Genomic DNA, 17,689 nt, shown 5'->3' on the forward strand with positions numbered 1-17,689 from the left:
GTTGGTTGCACCAGTGAATTCTACCAAATATTTAGGGATGAAATAAGCAACACTCTAACACAAACAAAGAGAATAAAAAGCAGAGAATACTTCCCAATTTATTGCTGAAGCCAGCAAGACCTTGAACGCAAAACTTGATAAGGACAGCCTAATGAAGAGAAATTATGAGGCAATCTTACTTAGGAATATAAATGCAACATCCTAAACAAAATATTGGTAAACCAATCTTAGCTATACGTATGACAACCAAGTTGGGCTTGTTCCAGGAAAGCAAGCTTGTTTATCATTCAAAAATCAATCAATGTAATTCATGATATGATTGGGTGTGTAGAATACCCAAAAGATTTAGAACAAGAGAGTATAGCACTGTTGCTGTTACAAAATCAATATGAAAAAATCAGTTGGTATTTATGTATACCAGTAACGAACATTTACTAAATGGAATTTTCAAAAACTCTACCATTTAAAATTTTATCAAAATATCAAGTATTTAAGATTGAATTAAAAAGAAGACAGTTAACACAATAATAATGGTCAAGAGTCTTGAAAAGAACTTTGTCCAAGTAGGAAATCCAAATGGCCAAAATCATTAAACATTAGGCAAATGCAAATTAGAACCACAATGAGGTCCCATTACACACCCATCAAATTTGCTAAACTTAATGAGTCTGCTAATGTCAAGAGTTGGTGAGAATGAGGATCAGTAGGCAATTTCATATACTGCTATTGAAAGTACAAATTAGTTGAACTGCTTTGGAGAAGAGTTTGTTGTTTGTTATTATGTACTCAAGATGAAGACACACATTCCTTATGATCCAACAATCTCTCTCTGAAGTATTTACCCTAGAGGCATTATGTATGTGTGCACCAGGACACAAGTAAAAGAACGTTCATATCTGCATTATTCATAATAACCCCAAATTGGAAACAACCCAAATTCCTGATGAGTGTAGCCTGGATAGAGTAATTGGGATAGATTTGTACAGTGAAGAAAGAAAAGCTAAATTTTTAAAAAGAAGAGTATTTTCTAGTTATTGTGTTATAGTATTTTAAAGAAATCCAATTGCTGCCCATTGGCCCTGGGTAGCACCACATTCCCTAGTACTCTCCTAAAATGAGGAGATGGCGTGGGTTGCTAAAGAGGAAACTGAATCTATAGTCTGTGAATCTTTCTTTGGCCTCCAGGCTTACTGCTCAATAGCTTCAAGCCTTTGGGAACATTTATTATCCTCTCTGACTCTCTTTGTCCAGCTGCAAAATATGCATAGTACTTTCTACTTCACTGATGTGTATCAATGAGGCCATGTTTATCAAAGTCATTTGTAAGCCATTAAACACCATACATGTTCAGTGTTTATAAAAAAGGAAGAACAGAAAGAAAGTATGCAAAGTAAATTACTTTAAAACATAGATGACTGTGTGAGGAGAATAGTCACAGGGATAAATTTATAGGTCAGCTTGCTGAATTATTGAATATCCCAAAAGTGGTTTTAGAGCAGCTTTAATGGGATGTCTTTTTTCTGGCACCAGAGTTTAGGACTTGTAATTTGTCCCAAAGTCACTGAAGCAAAAATCATCATAAAATCTTCTGCATTTCTTTACCAGCCCCCAATGCATAAAACTATCTATAGGGAAAAATAGTTTTGCACATGGGATGAAATTTAATATAAATTCAAACTTACATGTAAGGATTATCCTTATCTCATCTCTTTAAAACATTTATATGAACATCCAGTCAAAACCAACAGGGAATTTCCCTCGAAATGTTATATGAATGGATTTCCAAGTACACCACAGGACTGTATGCTGTCTTGAAATGTCCTCTGAAGACTCTGACATTGATTAGGTAATAATGAAAACCCCAGAGTACTTACTTTCAAATGGAAGAAGAAAAGACTGAGGAACAGAAAAAAACTTAATCACACTTGGTCTTCTTTCTTTGTGGCTGTGGTCTCCTCCTTTTCTTCCTCCTCAGAAGCTTCCCTGCCTTCCAAATCCTATGCAATCTCTGCCATCAAATCCACGTTGGCCATCTCTTCCACCATCTTTGCCTCCACATCCTCCTCTGCCTCCTTCGAGACCTCCAAAGACACCTTTGCCTTTGGGCTTGGCCTAGTTCAAGGTAAATTCATTCTCATCAATTTCACCAACTTCCATGACCTCCTTAGTGGCTTTGGCATCTTCCACACTGCTGCAGTCTACAAGCCAAACACATCCTGGTTGGTAATTATCCTGGCACACATGGAGGTGTCAAAGGATTCTTTCAGTGTCTCTTTTGTACTATAGTATTCCCAGATAGAACTTGACAGAGTTTTGGCTGGCTGGCTTCTTGTATTAGCTGATCCTCTGTGTCCTTGCAACTCTAGTGTATTGTTCTACCTTCTATTTGTCGTTTATTACAGGAATTTAAGGCTTCTTTAGCATTTTCAAATGAAGCAAGTCCTACCAATGCATAACCTATAGATCTGCCATTACGGTTTTGGGGCACCTTGATAGAAATTGCCTTCTCAATACATCCTGAAATGTTTCTTCTGTTACATTTTAGAAGAGGTTGTTTATTTTTTATTTTATTTTTATTTTTAACTTTTATTTTGTCGATATACATTGTGGTTGATTATTGTTGCCCCTTACCAAAACCTCCCTCCCTCCTCCCTCTCCTCCCTCCCCCAAAACAATGTCCTTTCTGTTTGCTTGTCGTATCAACTTCAAGTAATTGTGGTTGTTATATCTTCTTCCCCCCACCCCATTTTTTTTTTTTTGTGTGTGTGTGTGTATGTGCGTGTGAATTTATATATTAATTTTTAGCTCTCACCAATAAGTGAGAACATGTGGTATTTCTCTTTCTGTGCCTGACTCGTTTCACTTAATATAATTCTCTCAAGGTCCATCCATGTTGTTGCAAATGGCAGTACTTCATTCGTTTTTATAGCTGAGTAGTATTCCATTGTGTAGATGTACCACATTTTCCATATTGGCTCATCCGATGATGGACATTTGGGCTGGTTCCAACTCTTGGCTATTGTAAAGAGTGCTGCAATGAACATTGGGGAACAGGTATACCTTCGACTTGATGATTTCCATTCCTCTGGGTATATTCCCAACAGTGGGATAGCTGGGTCATATGGTAAATCAATCTGCAATTGTTTGAGGAACCTCCATACCATTTTCCATAGAGGCTGCACCATTTTGCAGTCCCACCAACAATGTTTGAGAGTTCCTTTTTCTCCGCAACCTCACCAGCATTTATCGTTCAGAGTCTTTTGGATTTTAGCCATCCTAACTGGGGTTAGATGGTATCTCAGTGTGGTTTTGATTTGCATTTCCCGGATGCTGAGTGATGTTGAGCATTTTTTCATATGTCTGTTGGGCATTTGTATATCTTCCTTAGAGAAATGCCTACTTAGCTCTTTTGCCCATTTTTTAATTGGGTTGCTTGTTTTTTTCTTGTAAAGTTGTTTGAGTTCCTTATATATTCTGGATATTAATCCTTTGTCAGATGTATATTTTGCAAATATTTTCTCCCACTCTGTTGGTTGTCTTTTAACTCTGTTAATTGTTTCTTTTGCTGTGCAGAAACTTTTTAGTTTGATATAATCCCATTTGTTTATTTTTCCTTTGGTTGCCCGTGCTTTTGGGGTCGTATTCAAGAAGTCTGTGGCCAGTTCTACTTCCTGAAGTGTTTCTCCTATGTTTTCTTTAAGAAGTTTTATTGTTTCAGGGTGTATATTTAAATCCTTGATCCATTTTGAGTTGATTTTAGTATATGGTGAGAGGTATGGGTCTAGTTTCATTCTCCTGCATATGGATATCCAGTTATCCCAGCACCATTTGCTGAAGAGGCAGTCCCTTCCCCAGTGAATAGGCTTGGTGCCTTTGTCAAAGATCAGATGGCAGTAAGTATGTGGGTTGGTTTCTGGATTCTCTATTCTATTCCATTGATCAGTGTGTCTGTTTTTATGCAAGTACCATACTGTTTTGGTTATTATAGCTTTGCAGTATAGCTTAGTCGGGTAGTGTTATGCCTCCAGCTTTATTTTTTTTGCTCAGCATTGCTTTGGATACACGTGGTCTTTTATTATTCCATATAAATGTCTGGATAGTTCTTTCCATTTCTGAGAAAAATGTCTTTGGGATTTTGATGGGGATTGCATTGAATTTCTATATCACTTTGGGTAGTATGGACATTTTCACTATGTTGATTCTTCCAATCCAAGAGCATGGGATATCTTTCCATCTTCTTGTATCCTCTCTAATTTCTCTCAGCAGTGGTTTGTAGTTCTCATTATAGAGATTTTTCACCTCCTTGGTTAACTCAATTCCTAAGTATTTTATTTTTTTGGTGGCTATTGTAAATGGGCAGGCTTTCTTGATTTCTCGTTCTGCATGTTCACTATTGGAGAAAAGAAATGCTACTGATTTTTGTGTGTTGATTTTGTATCCTGCTACTGTGCTGAAATCATTTATCAATTCCAAGAGTTTTTTTGTAGAGGTTTTAGGCTGTTCGATATATAGGATCATGTCATCTGCTAACAGGGACAGTTTGACTTCATCTTTTCCAATCTGGATGCCCTTTATTCCCTTCTCTTCTCTGATTGCTCTGGCTAGTACTTCCAACACTATGTTGAATAGGAGTGTTGAGAGTGGGCATCCTTGTCTAGTTCCTGTTCTTAAAGGAAAAGATTTCAGCTTTTCTCCATTCAGGATGATATTGGCAGTGGGTTTGGCATATATGGCTTTAATTATGTTGAGATACTTTCCCTCTATACCTAACTTATAGAGGGTCTTTGTCATGAATGAGTGCTGAATTTTATCAAATGTTTTTTCAGCATCTATAGAGATGATCATATGGTCCTTGTGTTTGACTTTATTAATATGGTGTATCACATTTATTGATTTGCGTATGTTGAACCAACCTTGCATCCCTGGGATGAATCCCACTTGATCGTGGTGAATAATTTTACGTATGTGTTGCTGTATTCTGTTTGCTAGTATTTTCGTGAGGATTTTTGCATCTATATTCATCAAGGATATCAGCCTGTAGTTTTCATTTTTGGTTCTATCTTTACCTGGTTTTGGTATCAGGATGATGTTTGCTTCATAGAATGAGTTTGGGAGATTTGCGTCTGTTTCAAACTTTTGGAATAGTTTGTAAAGAATCGGTGTCAATTCCTGTTTGAATGTTTGGTAAAATTCTGCTGTGAATCCATCTGGTCCAGGGCTTTTCTTTGTTGGGAGCCTTCTGATAACAGCTTCAATCTCCTTTATTGTTATTGGTCTGTTCAAATTTTCTACGTCTTCATGGTTCAGTTTTGGGAGCTTGTGTGTGTCCAGAAATTTATCCATTTCCTCCAGATTTTCAAATTTGTTGGCATATAGTTGTTTATAGTAGTCTCGAATGATTCCTTGTATTTCAGATGAATCAGTTGTAATATCGCCTTTTTCATTTCTAATTTTTGTTATTTGAATCTTCTCTCTTCTTTTTTTTGTTAGCCATGCTAATGGTTTGTCAATTTTATTTATCTTTTCAAAGAACCAACTTTTTGATTCATTGATCTTTTGTATTTTTTTTGGGTTTCAATTTCATTCAGTTCTGCTCTGATCTTAATGATTTCTTTCCGTCTGCTAACTTTAGGTTTGGATTGTTCTTGTTTTTCTAGTTCTTTAAGGTGAAGTATTAGGTTGTTCACTTGCCATCTTTCTATTCTTCTGAGGTGAGCATTTAATGCAATAAATTTCCCCCTTAATACTGCTTTTGCAGTATCCCACAGGTTTTGGTATGATGTATCATTATTTTCATTAGTTTCAATAAATTTTTTGATTTCCTGCTTGATTTCTTCTTGGACCCATATGTCATTAAGTAGAATGCTGTTTAATTTCCATGTGTTGGTATAGTTTCCAGAGTTTCGTGTGTTATTAATTTCTAGTTTTAATCCATTGTGGTCTGAGAAAATACATGGGATAATTCCAATTTTGTTGAATTTATTGAGACTTGGTTTGTGACCTTATATATGATCTATCCTGGAGAATGATACATGTGCTGATGAGAAAAATGAATATTTTGAGGTTGTTGGATGGAATGTTCTGTAGATATCTGCCAATTCCAACTGGTCCAGAGTCTTGTTTAGATCTTGTGTTTCTCTACTGATTCTTTGCCTAGATGATCTGTCTAATATTGAAAGTGGGTGTTCAGGTCCCCTGCTATTATGGTATTAGTGTCTATTTCCTTCTTTAGGTCTAATAGAGTTTGTTTTATAAATCTGGCTGCTCCAACATTGGGTGCATACATATTTATGATTGTTATGTCTTCTTGATGGATCAGTCCTTTTATCATTAAGTAGTGTCCCTCATTGTCTCTTTTTATGGTTTTTAGTTTAAAGTCTATTTTGTCAGATATAAGAATAGCTACTCCAGCTCGTTTTTCTTTTCCATTTGCATGGTAAATCTTTTTCCATCCTTTCACTCTTAGTCTATGTGAGTCTTTATGGGTGAGGTGGGTCTTTTGTAGGCAGCATATAGTTGGGTCCTCCTTTTTGATCCAGTCAGCCAGTCTGTGTCTTTTGATTGGGGAATTTAAGCCTTTTACATTAAGAGTTGTTATTGAAAGGTGTTGATTTATTCCTAGCATTTTATTGGTTGTTTGGTTGTCTTAGGTGTCTTTTTTTCCTTGCTTTCTGATTTACTGTTTGGTTTCTGTGTTTGTTTGTTCCTTAGGTTGTAGATAGCGTTTTTGTTTGCTTGTTTTCTCTTCATGAATGCCATTTTTATTATACTAGTGGGTTTTGATTTCTCTTGGGTTTTTATGGCAGTGGTAGTTATTTTTCAGGAACCAAACCCAGTACTCCCTTGAGGATTTCTTGTAAGGGTGGTCGTTTGGTAGTGAACTCCCGCAGTTTTTGTTTGTCTGAGAAATATACTATTTGCCCTTCATTTCGGAAGGATAGCCTTGCAGAGTAGAGTATTCTTGGCTGGCAATCTTTGTCTTTTAGTATTTTGAAAATATCATCCCATTCCTTTCTAGCTTTTAGGGTTTGTGATGAAAAGTCTGATGTTAACCTGATTGGGGCTCCCTTATAGGTGATTTGACACTTCTCTCTTGCAGCTTTTAAGATTCTCTCTTTGTCTCTGAGTTTTGCCAATTTGACTATGACATGTCTTGGAGAAGGCCTTTTTGGGTTGAATACGTTTGGAGATCGTTGAGCTTCCTGGATCTGAAGATCTGTGACTTTTCCTATACCTGGGAAGTTTTCTGCCACTATTTTGTTGAATATGTTTTCAACATAATCTCCATTTTCCTCCCCTTCTGGAATACCCATGACTTGGATGTTTGAGCGCTTAAGGTTGTCTGATTTCTCTCTCAGATTTTCTTCAATGTCCTTGATTCTTTTTTCTTTCTTTTTGTCTGCTTGTGTTATTTCAAACAGTCCATCTTCAAGTTCAGAGGTTCTCTCTTCAATTTCGACAAGCCTGCTGGTTAAACTCTCCGTTGTGTTTTTTATTTCGCTGAATAATTTCTTCAGTTCAGCAAGTTCTGCTACATTTTTTTTCAGGACATCGATTTCCTTGTACATTTCCTCTTTCAGGTCCTGTATACTTTTCCTCGTTTCATCATGATGTCTAGCTGAGTTTTCTTGTATCTCATTCAGTTTCCTTAGAATTATCACTCGAAATTCCTTGTCAGTCATTTCAAGTACTTCTTGTTCTATAGCATCTAGAGTTTGAGATTTATTAACTTTTGGTGGTATACTTTCTTGATTTTTTGTGTTTCTAGTATCTTTTTTTTTGATGTTTATTCATTGTGGCAGGGGGTTTCACAGTCCACTGGTTTGAGACTATTGACTAACTAAGATGTTGCTGTGGTTGCCAATTTGGTATGGCTACCACTGTGACTGCTCAGTTGGCCTCTAGTGCCTTGTGTGTGTGGTTGCCTCGGGTCTTGGGCCTCTCCGGGGAGCCACCTGTCTGGTCAGCTTGGACTCTGCGGGGCTGCTGGATCACGGGGCGGTACCGGAGGGTGTGTGGTCTCTGCTGAGCTTCGACTTCCCGTGCAGGACTTCTCCTTGTTCTGTGCGCTCTGGCCCGGGCTGTTGGATCATGCAGTGGCGACCCCACAGGGTGTGTGGTTTCTGTCAAGTCTCCGCCTCCCTAGCCGGACGTCTCCCCACTCTGTGCTCACTGGGCTGGGCTGGGACGTGTCTTCTGCAGCCCTCATCTATCAGCTGGGCCTTCAAGACCCTGCTCGGCACCACCTTGCCCAGGAAGTCTACCTGGTTCCTGCTAGGCACAGACGACCGGTCACTCTGGGTGCCTTTGTAGCACTGTGTAGATATTTCTCGGGACTTATCACCTTCCTCCTGGTATTGCGGTTTTTTGTGTACTTGTCTTATCTCCCACACCAGAGCGTGAGCTCCTTGGGGGTGGAGCCTGAAGCACACGGTTCACCTTTGAATACCCCCAGCGTGGACCGAGTCTGGTGCCCGCCTGCAGTCAGCTCTCCGGCAGGTTCAAGCAAACTCGGGAACTCTCTGACCACACTATTCCTAACCAGAAATAGGTTAGGCGTTTTTCCGAACTGGTGGCTGCAGAGATGGTATCTGCCTCCCGGTAACAGGAAGTTTACCTGGGGCCGGAGCCCAGGGTGCGGTGGAGTGACAGTTGGCCCAGCCCGTACTTCCTTGCCCTCCCGATGCTGGCCCGTGATGCCCCACGCCACCAGCCCCGCCAGAGAACCATAGAGGGAGTGGGAGGGGAGGCCAGCCCGCAGGCCCCGGGAAGCCCCGTGCTGGGGCAAGCAAGTGGGAAGGCTCAGTGAAGAGCCGAGCTGGGTGAGGAGGACAGGCTTGGCCGAGCCGGGCCGGAGCCACCACCATCTGAGAAAATGGAGGCAGCCCCGGGGCCGGTGAGTGGTCTGGTGGGGCAGGCAGAAGCCAGGCAGGCGTCGGCCCCCTGAGCAGGTCCAGGCCGGGGGTCACTCACAGGGCTGTGCCCGGTCGGTCGCCTCCCTCTCTGCCTCTGTGTCATCACCGTCCCCATTCTCGGCTGCCGCCACCTCAGGCTGCTCACTCGGTCCCGCGGCGCGGCTTGGGCGCTCCCAGGAATCTTCTTTTATGCCGGCCTGAAACCTCGAATCCTAAGTAGGGCAGCTGGCCGCCTTCAGGTTGGCCCCAGCCTCCGGGATCCTGGCAGCATCAACAGCAGCCCTGGCGCCGTGTTCCCTGTTTCGAGACTCACTTTTGCAGCTAAGAAACAGTTCTTTTCCTGCTCCATACTTCAAAGCTGTTGCCTGTAAATGAGGCAGCCTCTCCTACCAAGGGCAAAGTGGTGGTCAGCCCCCATGACCGGCCACCAGCAGTGGTCCTCCCTTAAGAGACAGCAAGAGGAAGGTCCACAAGTTTCCCGGCTGCCTAAGACCCAGTGGCCGCCTTTTCCACCTCAGCTACTCGGCGCCAACCGCCGCAGCCACCGCCATCTTAGGATCTGCCAGGTGGATCCTAGAAGAGGTTGTTTAAAACCAGTTTTTAATTCACTAATCCAAGTGCTACTCTTTCCACCTCTATAATCTTTTTTTTTTTTTGCGGATGGCTGGTATGGGGATCTGAACCCTTGACCTTGGTGTCATAATACCGTGCTCTAACCAAGTGAGCTAACCAGCCAGTCCTCCACCTCTATAATCCTGATTTTGATTGTTTCCTCCACTGTAGTACAGGGTATGGATTGCCCTTTGACCCTGTTCTCTGCTTTTCTTCCAAGATCTTCTCTGCATCGACTTCTATTTTAAATTAATTGTAAGAAATATTTTCACTCTTTGTATCCTTGCTGACTAATCTGATCTCCACAGAATCTTTGAACACTTCTTGGAATTCATCCTGAATGAGTGCAAGGAAGAATTTTAAACAAAAGTGTTATGAAATCTCAATCTTATTGTCATCTCCTTTTTGTTTCTCTAGTTAAATTTTATTGCCAAAGTCTTTTGAACCAGTGAATTCCAAGGCTTTTCCTAGGCCTTTGGCAGATTCAAAATTAACACAGCTAAACTTCTTAGGTCTACCAATTCTGACGTCCACAACAGCGAGATCATTTTTAGCAAAAAGGTCACTGATACCCTATTTTAATTCAGGAGCAGATTTGTTGAACTTTAGGTTTCCAGGAAAAAGATCAAAAACTGTAGTTTTTTCTACCTTCACTTTCTATTTCTTAGCTTCAGGAACTGGTTGCTGTTTGCACATTTTCTTCTCCCACTTTCCAGGTGCTTCTTTGGCAGGCTCTTTCTCCTTTTCCTCATTGCTCTCATCATCTTTGTCATGGTTATCTTCATCTTCCTTGTCCTCAACCATGCTTGTCGTATTAACTTCAAGGAATTGTATTTGTTGTGGCTTCTTCCCTCCCCCCCAGTTTATTTGTGTATTTATTTATTTATTTTTAGCTCCCACAAATAAGTGAGAACATGTGGTGTTTCTCTTTCTGTGCCTGATTTGTTTCACTTAATATAATTTTCTCTAAGTCCATCCATGTTGTTGCAAAAGGCAGTATTTAATTCTTTTTTTTTTATAGCTGAGTAGTATTCCATTGTGTAGATGTACCACATTTTCCGTATCCACTCATCTGATGATGGACATTTGGGCTGGTTCCAACTCTTGGCTACTGTAAAGAGTGCTGCGATGAACATTGGGGAACAGGTAAACCTTCGACTTGATGATTTCCATTCCGCTGGGTATATTCCCAGCAGTGTAATAGCTTGGTCACATGGCAGGTCTATCTGTAATTGTTTGAGGAACTGCTGTACCATTTTCTATAAAGTCTGCACCATTTTGCAGTCCCATCAACAGTGTAGGAGAGTTCCTTTTTCTCCACAACCTCACCAGCATTTATCATTCTCAGTCTTTTGGATATTAGCCACCCTGACTGGAGTGAGATGGTGTCTCAAAGTGGTTTTGATTTCCATTTCCTGAATGCTGATGATGTTGAGCATTTTTTCAGGTGTCTGTTGGCCATTCATATATCTTCTTTTGAGAAATACCTATTCAGCTCCTTTGCCCATTTTTAAATTGGGTTATTTGTTTTTTTGCTGTAAAGTTGTTTGAGTTCCCTGTATATTCCAGATATTAATCCTTTGTCAGATGTATATTTTGCAAATATTTTCTCCCACTCTGTTGGTTGTCTTTTCACTCTGTTGATTGTTTCTTTTGCTGTGCAGAAGCTTTTTAGTTTGATATAATCCCATTTGTTTATTTTTCCTTTGGTTGCCCGTGCTTTTGGGGTCGTATTCATGAAGTCTGTGTCCAGTTCAATTTCCTGAAGTGTTTCTCCTATGTTTTCTTTAAGAAATTTTATTGTTTCAGGGTGTTTATTTAATTCTTTAATCCATTTTGAGTTGACTTTGGTATATGGTGAGAGGTATGGGTCTAGTTTCATTCTCCTGCATATGCATATCCAGTTTTCCCAGCACCATTTGCTGAAGAGAGAGTTTCTTTCCCAGTGTGCAGACTTGGTGCCTTTGTCAAAGATCAGATGGTTGTAGGTGTATGGGCTGATTTCTGGGTTCTCTCTTCTATTCCCAAATAACAAAAATTAGAAATGTAAAAGGTGATATTACAACTGATACCTCAGAAATACAAGGAATCTTTAGAGACTACTATAAACAACTATATGCCAACAAATTTGAAAATCTGGAGGAAATGGATAAATTTCTGAACACATACAAACTACCAAAACTAAGGCAAGAAGATATAGAAAATATGAACAGACCAATAACAATAAAAGAAATTGAACGTGTTATTAGAAGACTCCCAACAAAGAAAAGCCCAGGACCGGATGGGTTTACTGCAGAATTCTACCACACCTTCAAAGAAGAATTGATATCAATTCTCTACAAACTAATCCAAAAGATTGAAACAGAGGCTATTCTCCCAAACTCATTCTATGAGGCAAACATCACCCTGATACCAAAACCAGACAAAGACGCATCAAAAATAGAAAACTAAGGCCAATATCCTTGATGAATATAGATGCAAAAATCCTCAATAAAATACTAGCTAACAGAATACAGCAAAACATACACAAAATTATACACCATGATCAAGTGGGATTCATCCCAGAGATGCAAGATTGGTTCAATGTATGCAAATCAATGAATGTGATACACCACATCGATAAAAGCAAAGACAAAAACCATATCATCATCTCTGTACATGTTGAAAAAGCATCTGACAAAATTCAACATTTGTTCATGACAAAGACCCTCTATAAGTTAGGTATAGATGGAAAGTATCTCAACACAGTTAAAGCCATATATGATAAGCCCACTGCCAATATCAAAAGAACAGGAACTAGACAAGGATGCCCATTCTCACTACTCCTATTCAACAGAGTGTTGGAAGTACTAGAGCAATCAGAGAAGAGAAGGAAATAAAGGGCATCCAGATTGGAAAAGATGAAGTCAAACTGTCCCTGTTTGCAGATGATATGATCCTATATATTGAACAGCCTAGAGCTTCTATCAAAAAACTCTTAGAGTTGATAAATAATTTCAGCAAAGTTGCAGGATACAAAATCAACACACAAAAATCAGTAGCATTTCTATACTTCAACAGTGAACATACAGAAAAAGAAATCAAGAAAGCTAGCCCATTTACAACAGCCACCAAAAAACAAAAACAAAAACAAAAACAAAAACAAAAACAAAAACAACTTAGGAATAAAGTTAACCAAGGATGTGAAAAATCTCTACAAAGAGAACTACAAACCACTGTTGAGAGAAATTAAAGAGGACACAAGAAGATGGAAAGACATCCCATGCTCTTGGATTGTCTCCCTCTTAAATACTATACTATGTTGTCATTTGGGTGATCTTGACACCTTTGAAGACATACTCTCCCAAGATTCCAGAATGTCTTGAGAAACCAAGCCCTGAACACACCAGTTATGAGTGGATTAGCAGGTATTTTTTTGCAGGCTCAGAGGACTTCACAGACATAGACATAGTCTGCTGTGCAAATCTTTGATCAATGTCCAAGTGAATACTTGTGGAATATGCAGAAATTGAATTGAAAGTAGGAGGATGGAGCTACAGTTTCACAGTGTGGTGCTAATAGTGGTCTCTGGGGATCTCCTATTGTTTTTTATCCAAAAGCTTATGAGGAGCTGGTAGGGTAGTGAGCTAGGTGAAGACAAAACAAGTGATTTCAGTAGAAGGCCTCAAACTGTACTATGGTCTTATAAAAAGACATGATTGCTCAAATCAAATTTTTTTCTTACGTGGTCATAGTGGAGGTCTTGCCAGTTCTTCATCAGCTCTGACTCATTTAATACTCTCAGCATCCTGACCTGATTAGAAATGACCAGTTGTGGCCAGAGAAATTAATTAGGGAGTTGCCCAAAATTTTAAGAAACACGGCCAGGGACAACCTGTACCCCATCTATATCTTATTGAGTTAAAATATAATTTGATAACCAGGTGTAAGTTTGGGGATCATTATGGTTTAAATGATTCAGATGAATTAAGCCCACAAGAAAGGGTCCATTTTCTTAAGAACAGAGACAGTGCTTTTCCTGTCTTTGTTTATAGGGCTCTTGGCATGGTTCCTTTCACATGATGGGTCCCAACAGTTATTTACTGAGAGGTGTTGCATACTCAATATACTGGTCTTCATAGCAACAAATATCCAACTAGAAAAATACAATGAAAAATTGAACAGATGTTAGCATTTATTACATGCCTGGTATGTGTGTCGTGCACTAGAGAGAGCTTAATGGCACCAGGTTCAAATCCCAAGCCTGTTATCTAATATTTGCAAGACTCGGGTAAGTCATTTAGTCCCTCTGGACACAATTTTCTCATTTGTATGTGAGGAAACTCATACCTGCTTTGCAGAGTTGCTAAAGGAATTCATATATTCACTTGATTCATTGATTATTAAGCTTTACTGTATGAAGGGCAGTGTGCTGGCCTTTACAGCCCAAGGTCCTAGTTCCCAAGTCATCTTTCAGTGATATCAGAATGGCCAGTTGGTGACACTCCCTGGATGGATTGGAAAGAGGTGATCAGAGCAGGGAATAAAACTCTTTGAAGATCACTGTTCCAAGTACCTTATTTCACAAATAAGTAAAATGGGACTTGCCAAGAATGCTTGTCCATAGGTAATAGTTGGCACAGAACTAGTTCCCTAGTACAGCATCCCTTCTACTATACCAGAACAGACCAGAACAATAATCATAGGCCACTTAAGGTCTTAAACTCCAGAACTATATTGAGTGAAGGGACAAAGAAGATACTACTCTAGTTAGGAAACTGAGGAAGATGTTTTAAATGAGGCTGTCTGAGAGGAGTGCACAGAGGGAGTAGATGGAGTGTGAAAAGGTAGTCGTCAGATGTGCTTCCTCTAAGGACAAACTTAGGCCCTTAAACAGCCATGACATTGAACATTCAGGACTAGAGCAGGTGAAGATTTTTGTGCATCAAGTACTCTCTACGTCTCTACTATTTGCGTCTCAAGCGACTTTCCATCCCCATGAACTGTTCTGAGAATGGCAAAAACAAATGTTAGAGCCTTAACATTGTTTATGATACTTACCATTCTGAGATAGACAAGGACTGGAGAAATAACATTGCCTCTATTTTTGAGGAAGAATGATTCTTATGAGGTAATCATTCACATCAATATTTTGTTGATGGCAAAACCAAAGGACATCCCTTGTAATGACAAGGAATCACGAACTGGAACTAGCCACAGAATCTTACTCTTGATCTCTAATACACACCATTAGAAAACATCATTAGCAATGTTCTAGTAAAAGCACTCCCTGTGATCATGAAGTTAGCAGTCATGTCTTGGTAGAATTTGATGCCTGCTAGAATGCATTCACTTATGAGAGGGGGAGGGAAAGAAGAGGAGGAGGGAAGGAGGGAGAGAATGATGTAGGGGAGGGGGAGAGGGGGGGGGGAGAGAGAGAGAGAGAGAGAGAGAGAGAGAGAGAGAGAGAGAGAGAGAGAGAGAAAGGTATTGAGGATACAAATGAGTTTTAACATCCATGCCCAAAAGAATAATACAGTCTGTAGAAGTAAAAATATAAAAATAATTATGTTTAAAATACATTAAATTTATGTAATTAAATTGTGTGGCACATTTAACTAATTAAGGGCAAATTCACGTGGTTCAACGCGGTGCAATAATGAAAAAAACAGATGTACAAAGTGCATAACTGAAACAGGGTCTAGGTTTCAGTGGAGAGTGGGGGGGCATCAAACTTTACCAACTGGGTAGACATGAAGAAGAGTAGAAATTGGATCTTTGGTTGGCATTGGCACTGATGTTTTAAATGTTTATTAATGCAGTTAATAACTTAGAATTCACACTAGTCAAGACTTTATTCATAGAATTTCTGTGGTAAATCCCTTTGAAAAAGTAAAGAATATTGTGTTATGTAAATATTTTCCTCCAGTTATCTCTGTTATAAATTCATACCAGTTCACCCAAAGGGTTGCACTAGATTAACAGTGTGTGGCTAGGAACATGTATTGCCATCAGAGTGAATACTTCTGAATGTTAATAATTGCATGCAGACTCTCAGGCACACTGTTTATTCTATCAATCTCCACTCCTTTTTTTCAAAGACTTCCATCTGGAGCCTTCTATCCTCATACTTTTAAAAGCTTGGTTGCTATCCTGACTTACTGCAACCTGTCATCTGGATACTTTCCCACTTGCTTCTCACTCTCTACTCTCTCAGGATGGTTTTCCCCCCCATTTGGCCAGTATTACATCTTTAAATAGTTACCTCAAATGAGTCTTGGTATGTGAAGTCTCTGAGAATGTGAGTCTCTGAAAATGTTTTAAATCTGACCTCACCCTTGATTAATATAATTAAGCAACTATATTTTACAAGGGAGTCTTCAAAAAGTTTATGAATAATGCACATTGTGAAAAAACTGCATGGATTGCAAAATTTTTTGCACCAAAACAAGCTTGTACTAACTTGTTATAATGTGTCTGAGCAGGATCTAGTTTGAGCCACTAAGAAAGATAAGACAATTTGAAAAGAGCCCCTATTAGAGTAACATGAATTATGCTAAAATTGGAGCAAGAGCAAAAATCAAATTTATGGTGAAACTTGGGTGGAAGAACGGTGAAATCATTGATGCTCTATGAAAAGTTTATGGGGACAATGCCCCAAAGAAATCAGCAGTTTACAAATGGATAATTCATTTTAAGAAGGGATGAGATGATGTGGAAGATTAAGCCCGCAGCAGCAGACCATCTACATCAGTTTGCAAAGACAAAATCAATCTTGTTCATGCCCTAACTGAGAAGGATAGATGATGAACCGCAGAAACAATAGTCAACACCATAGACATTTCAGTTGGTTCAGCTTATACTACTCTGTCTGAAAACATTTGCTCGAACTTTTAACTTGATGGGTGCCAAAACTATTAGGCCCAGATCAGCTGCAGACAAGAGCAGAGCTCTCAACAGAAATTTTAAACAAGTGGGATCAAGATCCTGAAACATTTCTTCGAAGAATTGTACCAGGAAATGACACATGGCTTTACCAGTATGATCCTGAGGACAAAGCGCAATCAAAGCCATGGCTACCAAGAGGTGGAAGTGGTCCAGTCAAAGCAAAAGCAGACCTGTCAAGAGCAAAGGTCATCACAACAGTTACTTCAATGCGATACTTGGGTACATTTATACAGTGTTTAATGATCATATCAGGGTAATTAGCATATCCATCACCTCAAACATCTGTCACTTCTTTGTGTTGGGAACACTCAAAATCCTTTTAAATTGCTACTTGAAGTTATATAGTAATTTGTTGTTGACTGTAGTCTCCCTATATTGCTGGCTTGACTTCTCAGCCATCATAAGTGTGTGAGTCAATTCCCATAAACTTTTCTTGGTTCTATTTATCTGAAAAACTCTTACACCTTTCATACTTCACTAAACTGTTAATCTACAGTTTCTAAGGCTATAAAAAAAGAAGTTTTTTGTAGTTGCCTAGAATTTGTGTTTTAAATAGTTAGAAGCTATCCAATTTATTTGTTAAAGGACAGATATAAAAACCAGAAGAGAGAAAGATCTCTCTTACAGCAAAATGTAATTTCAGTCCAAGATACCAATACCTCACTTTAGTAAGTCTTCATTTGAAGACATTTATAATACTCAAATTGTTATTCTTGTTGTACCTTGTTATAAGCCATAAGAATCCTAAGGTTTTTATTCTTAATAATAAATCCTGACTTGATAAATTGTAAAATTTAAATTCATTAAAAAAAAATCAAAATGCTAAGAAATTGAGAAAATATATGCCAAATTATTACACTTACATAATAATATCCTCCATGAGGGACTTATAAAAATAGATTAGGAAAAGTTTTAGATGCAAGAGAAAAATGTCTAATGTTACATAAAAAGGCAAATGAGGGAAAATTAAAAAAAAGAATGATAAAGACGTATAAGTAGCAATATAAGAAATGCAAATAAAAGTGATTATAAGATACCATTTTCCACCAAATAAAATTGTTATTTGAAGATAGTCATTGCCTGTGGTGGTGCAGAGAGATGGGTAGACTCACACAGTGTCTGAGGGACTGTCAATCTGTAGAGCTTTTCTGTAAAGCAATTTGCCTAAATCTGTCAAGAGTCTTAAACATTGTTTATATCCATAGAAAAAAATAAATTTTCACAAGCCCATAATG

General features: G+C 38.9%; 1 pseudogene; it reads right to left on the reverse strand.

Annotated features, from left to right (window-relative positions):
• Positions 1-1,915: 1,915 nt before the first annotated feature.
• On the reverse strand, positions 1,916-10,331 carry LOC134368447 (nucleolin-like; annotated as a pseudogene).
• Positions 10,332-17,689: the final 7,358 nt, after the last annotated feature.

This window comes from Cynocephalus volans, chromosome X, assembly GCF_027409185.1.
Source record: "Cynocephalus volans isolate mCynVol1 chromosome X, mCynVol1.pri, whole genome shotgun sequence".
In the NCBI taxonomy this organism is placed as follows: Eukaryota; Metazoa; Chordata; class Mammalia; order Dermoptera; family Cynocephalidae; genus Cynocephalus; species Cynocephalus volans.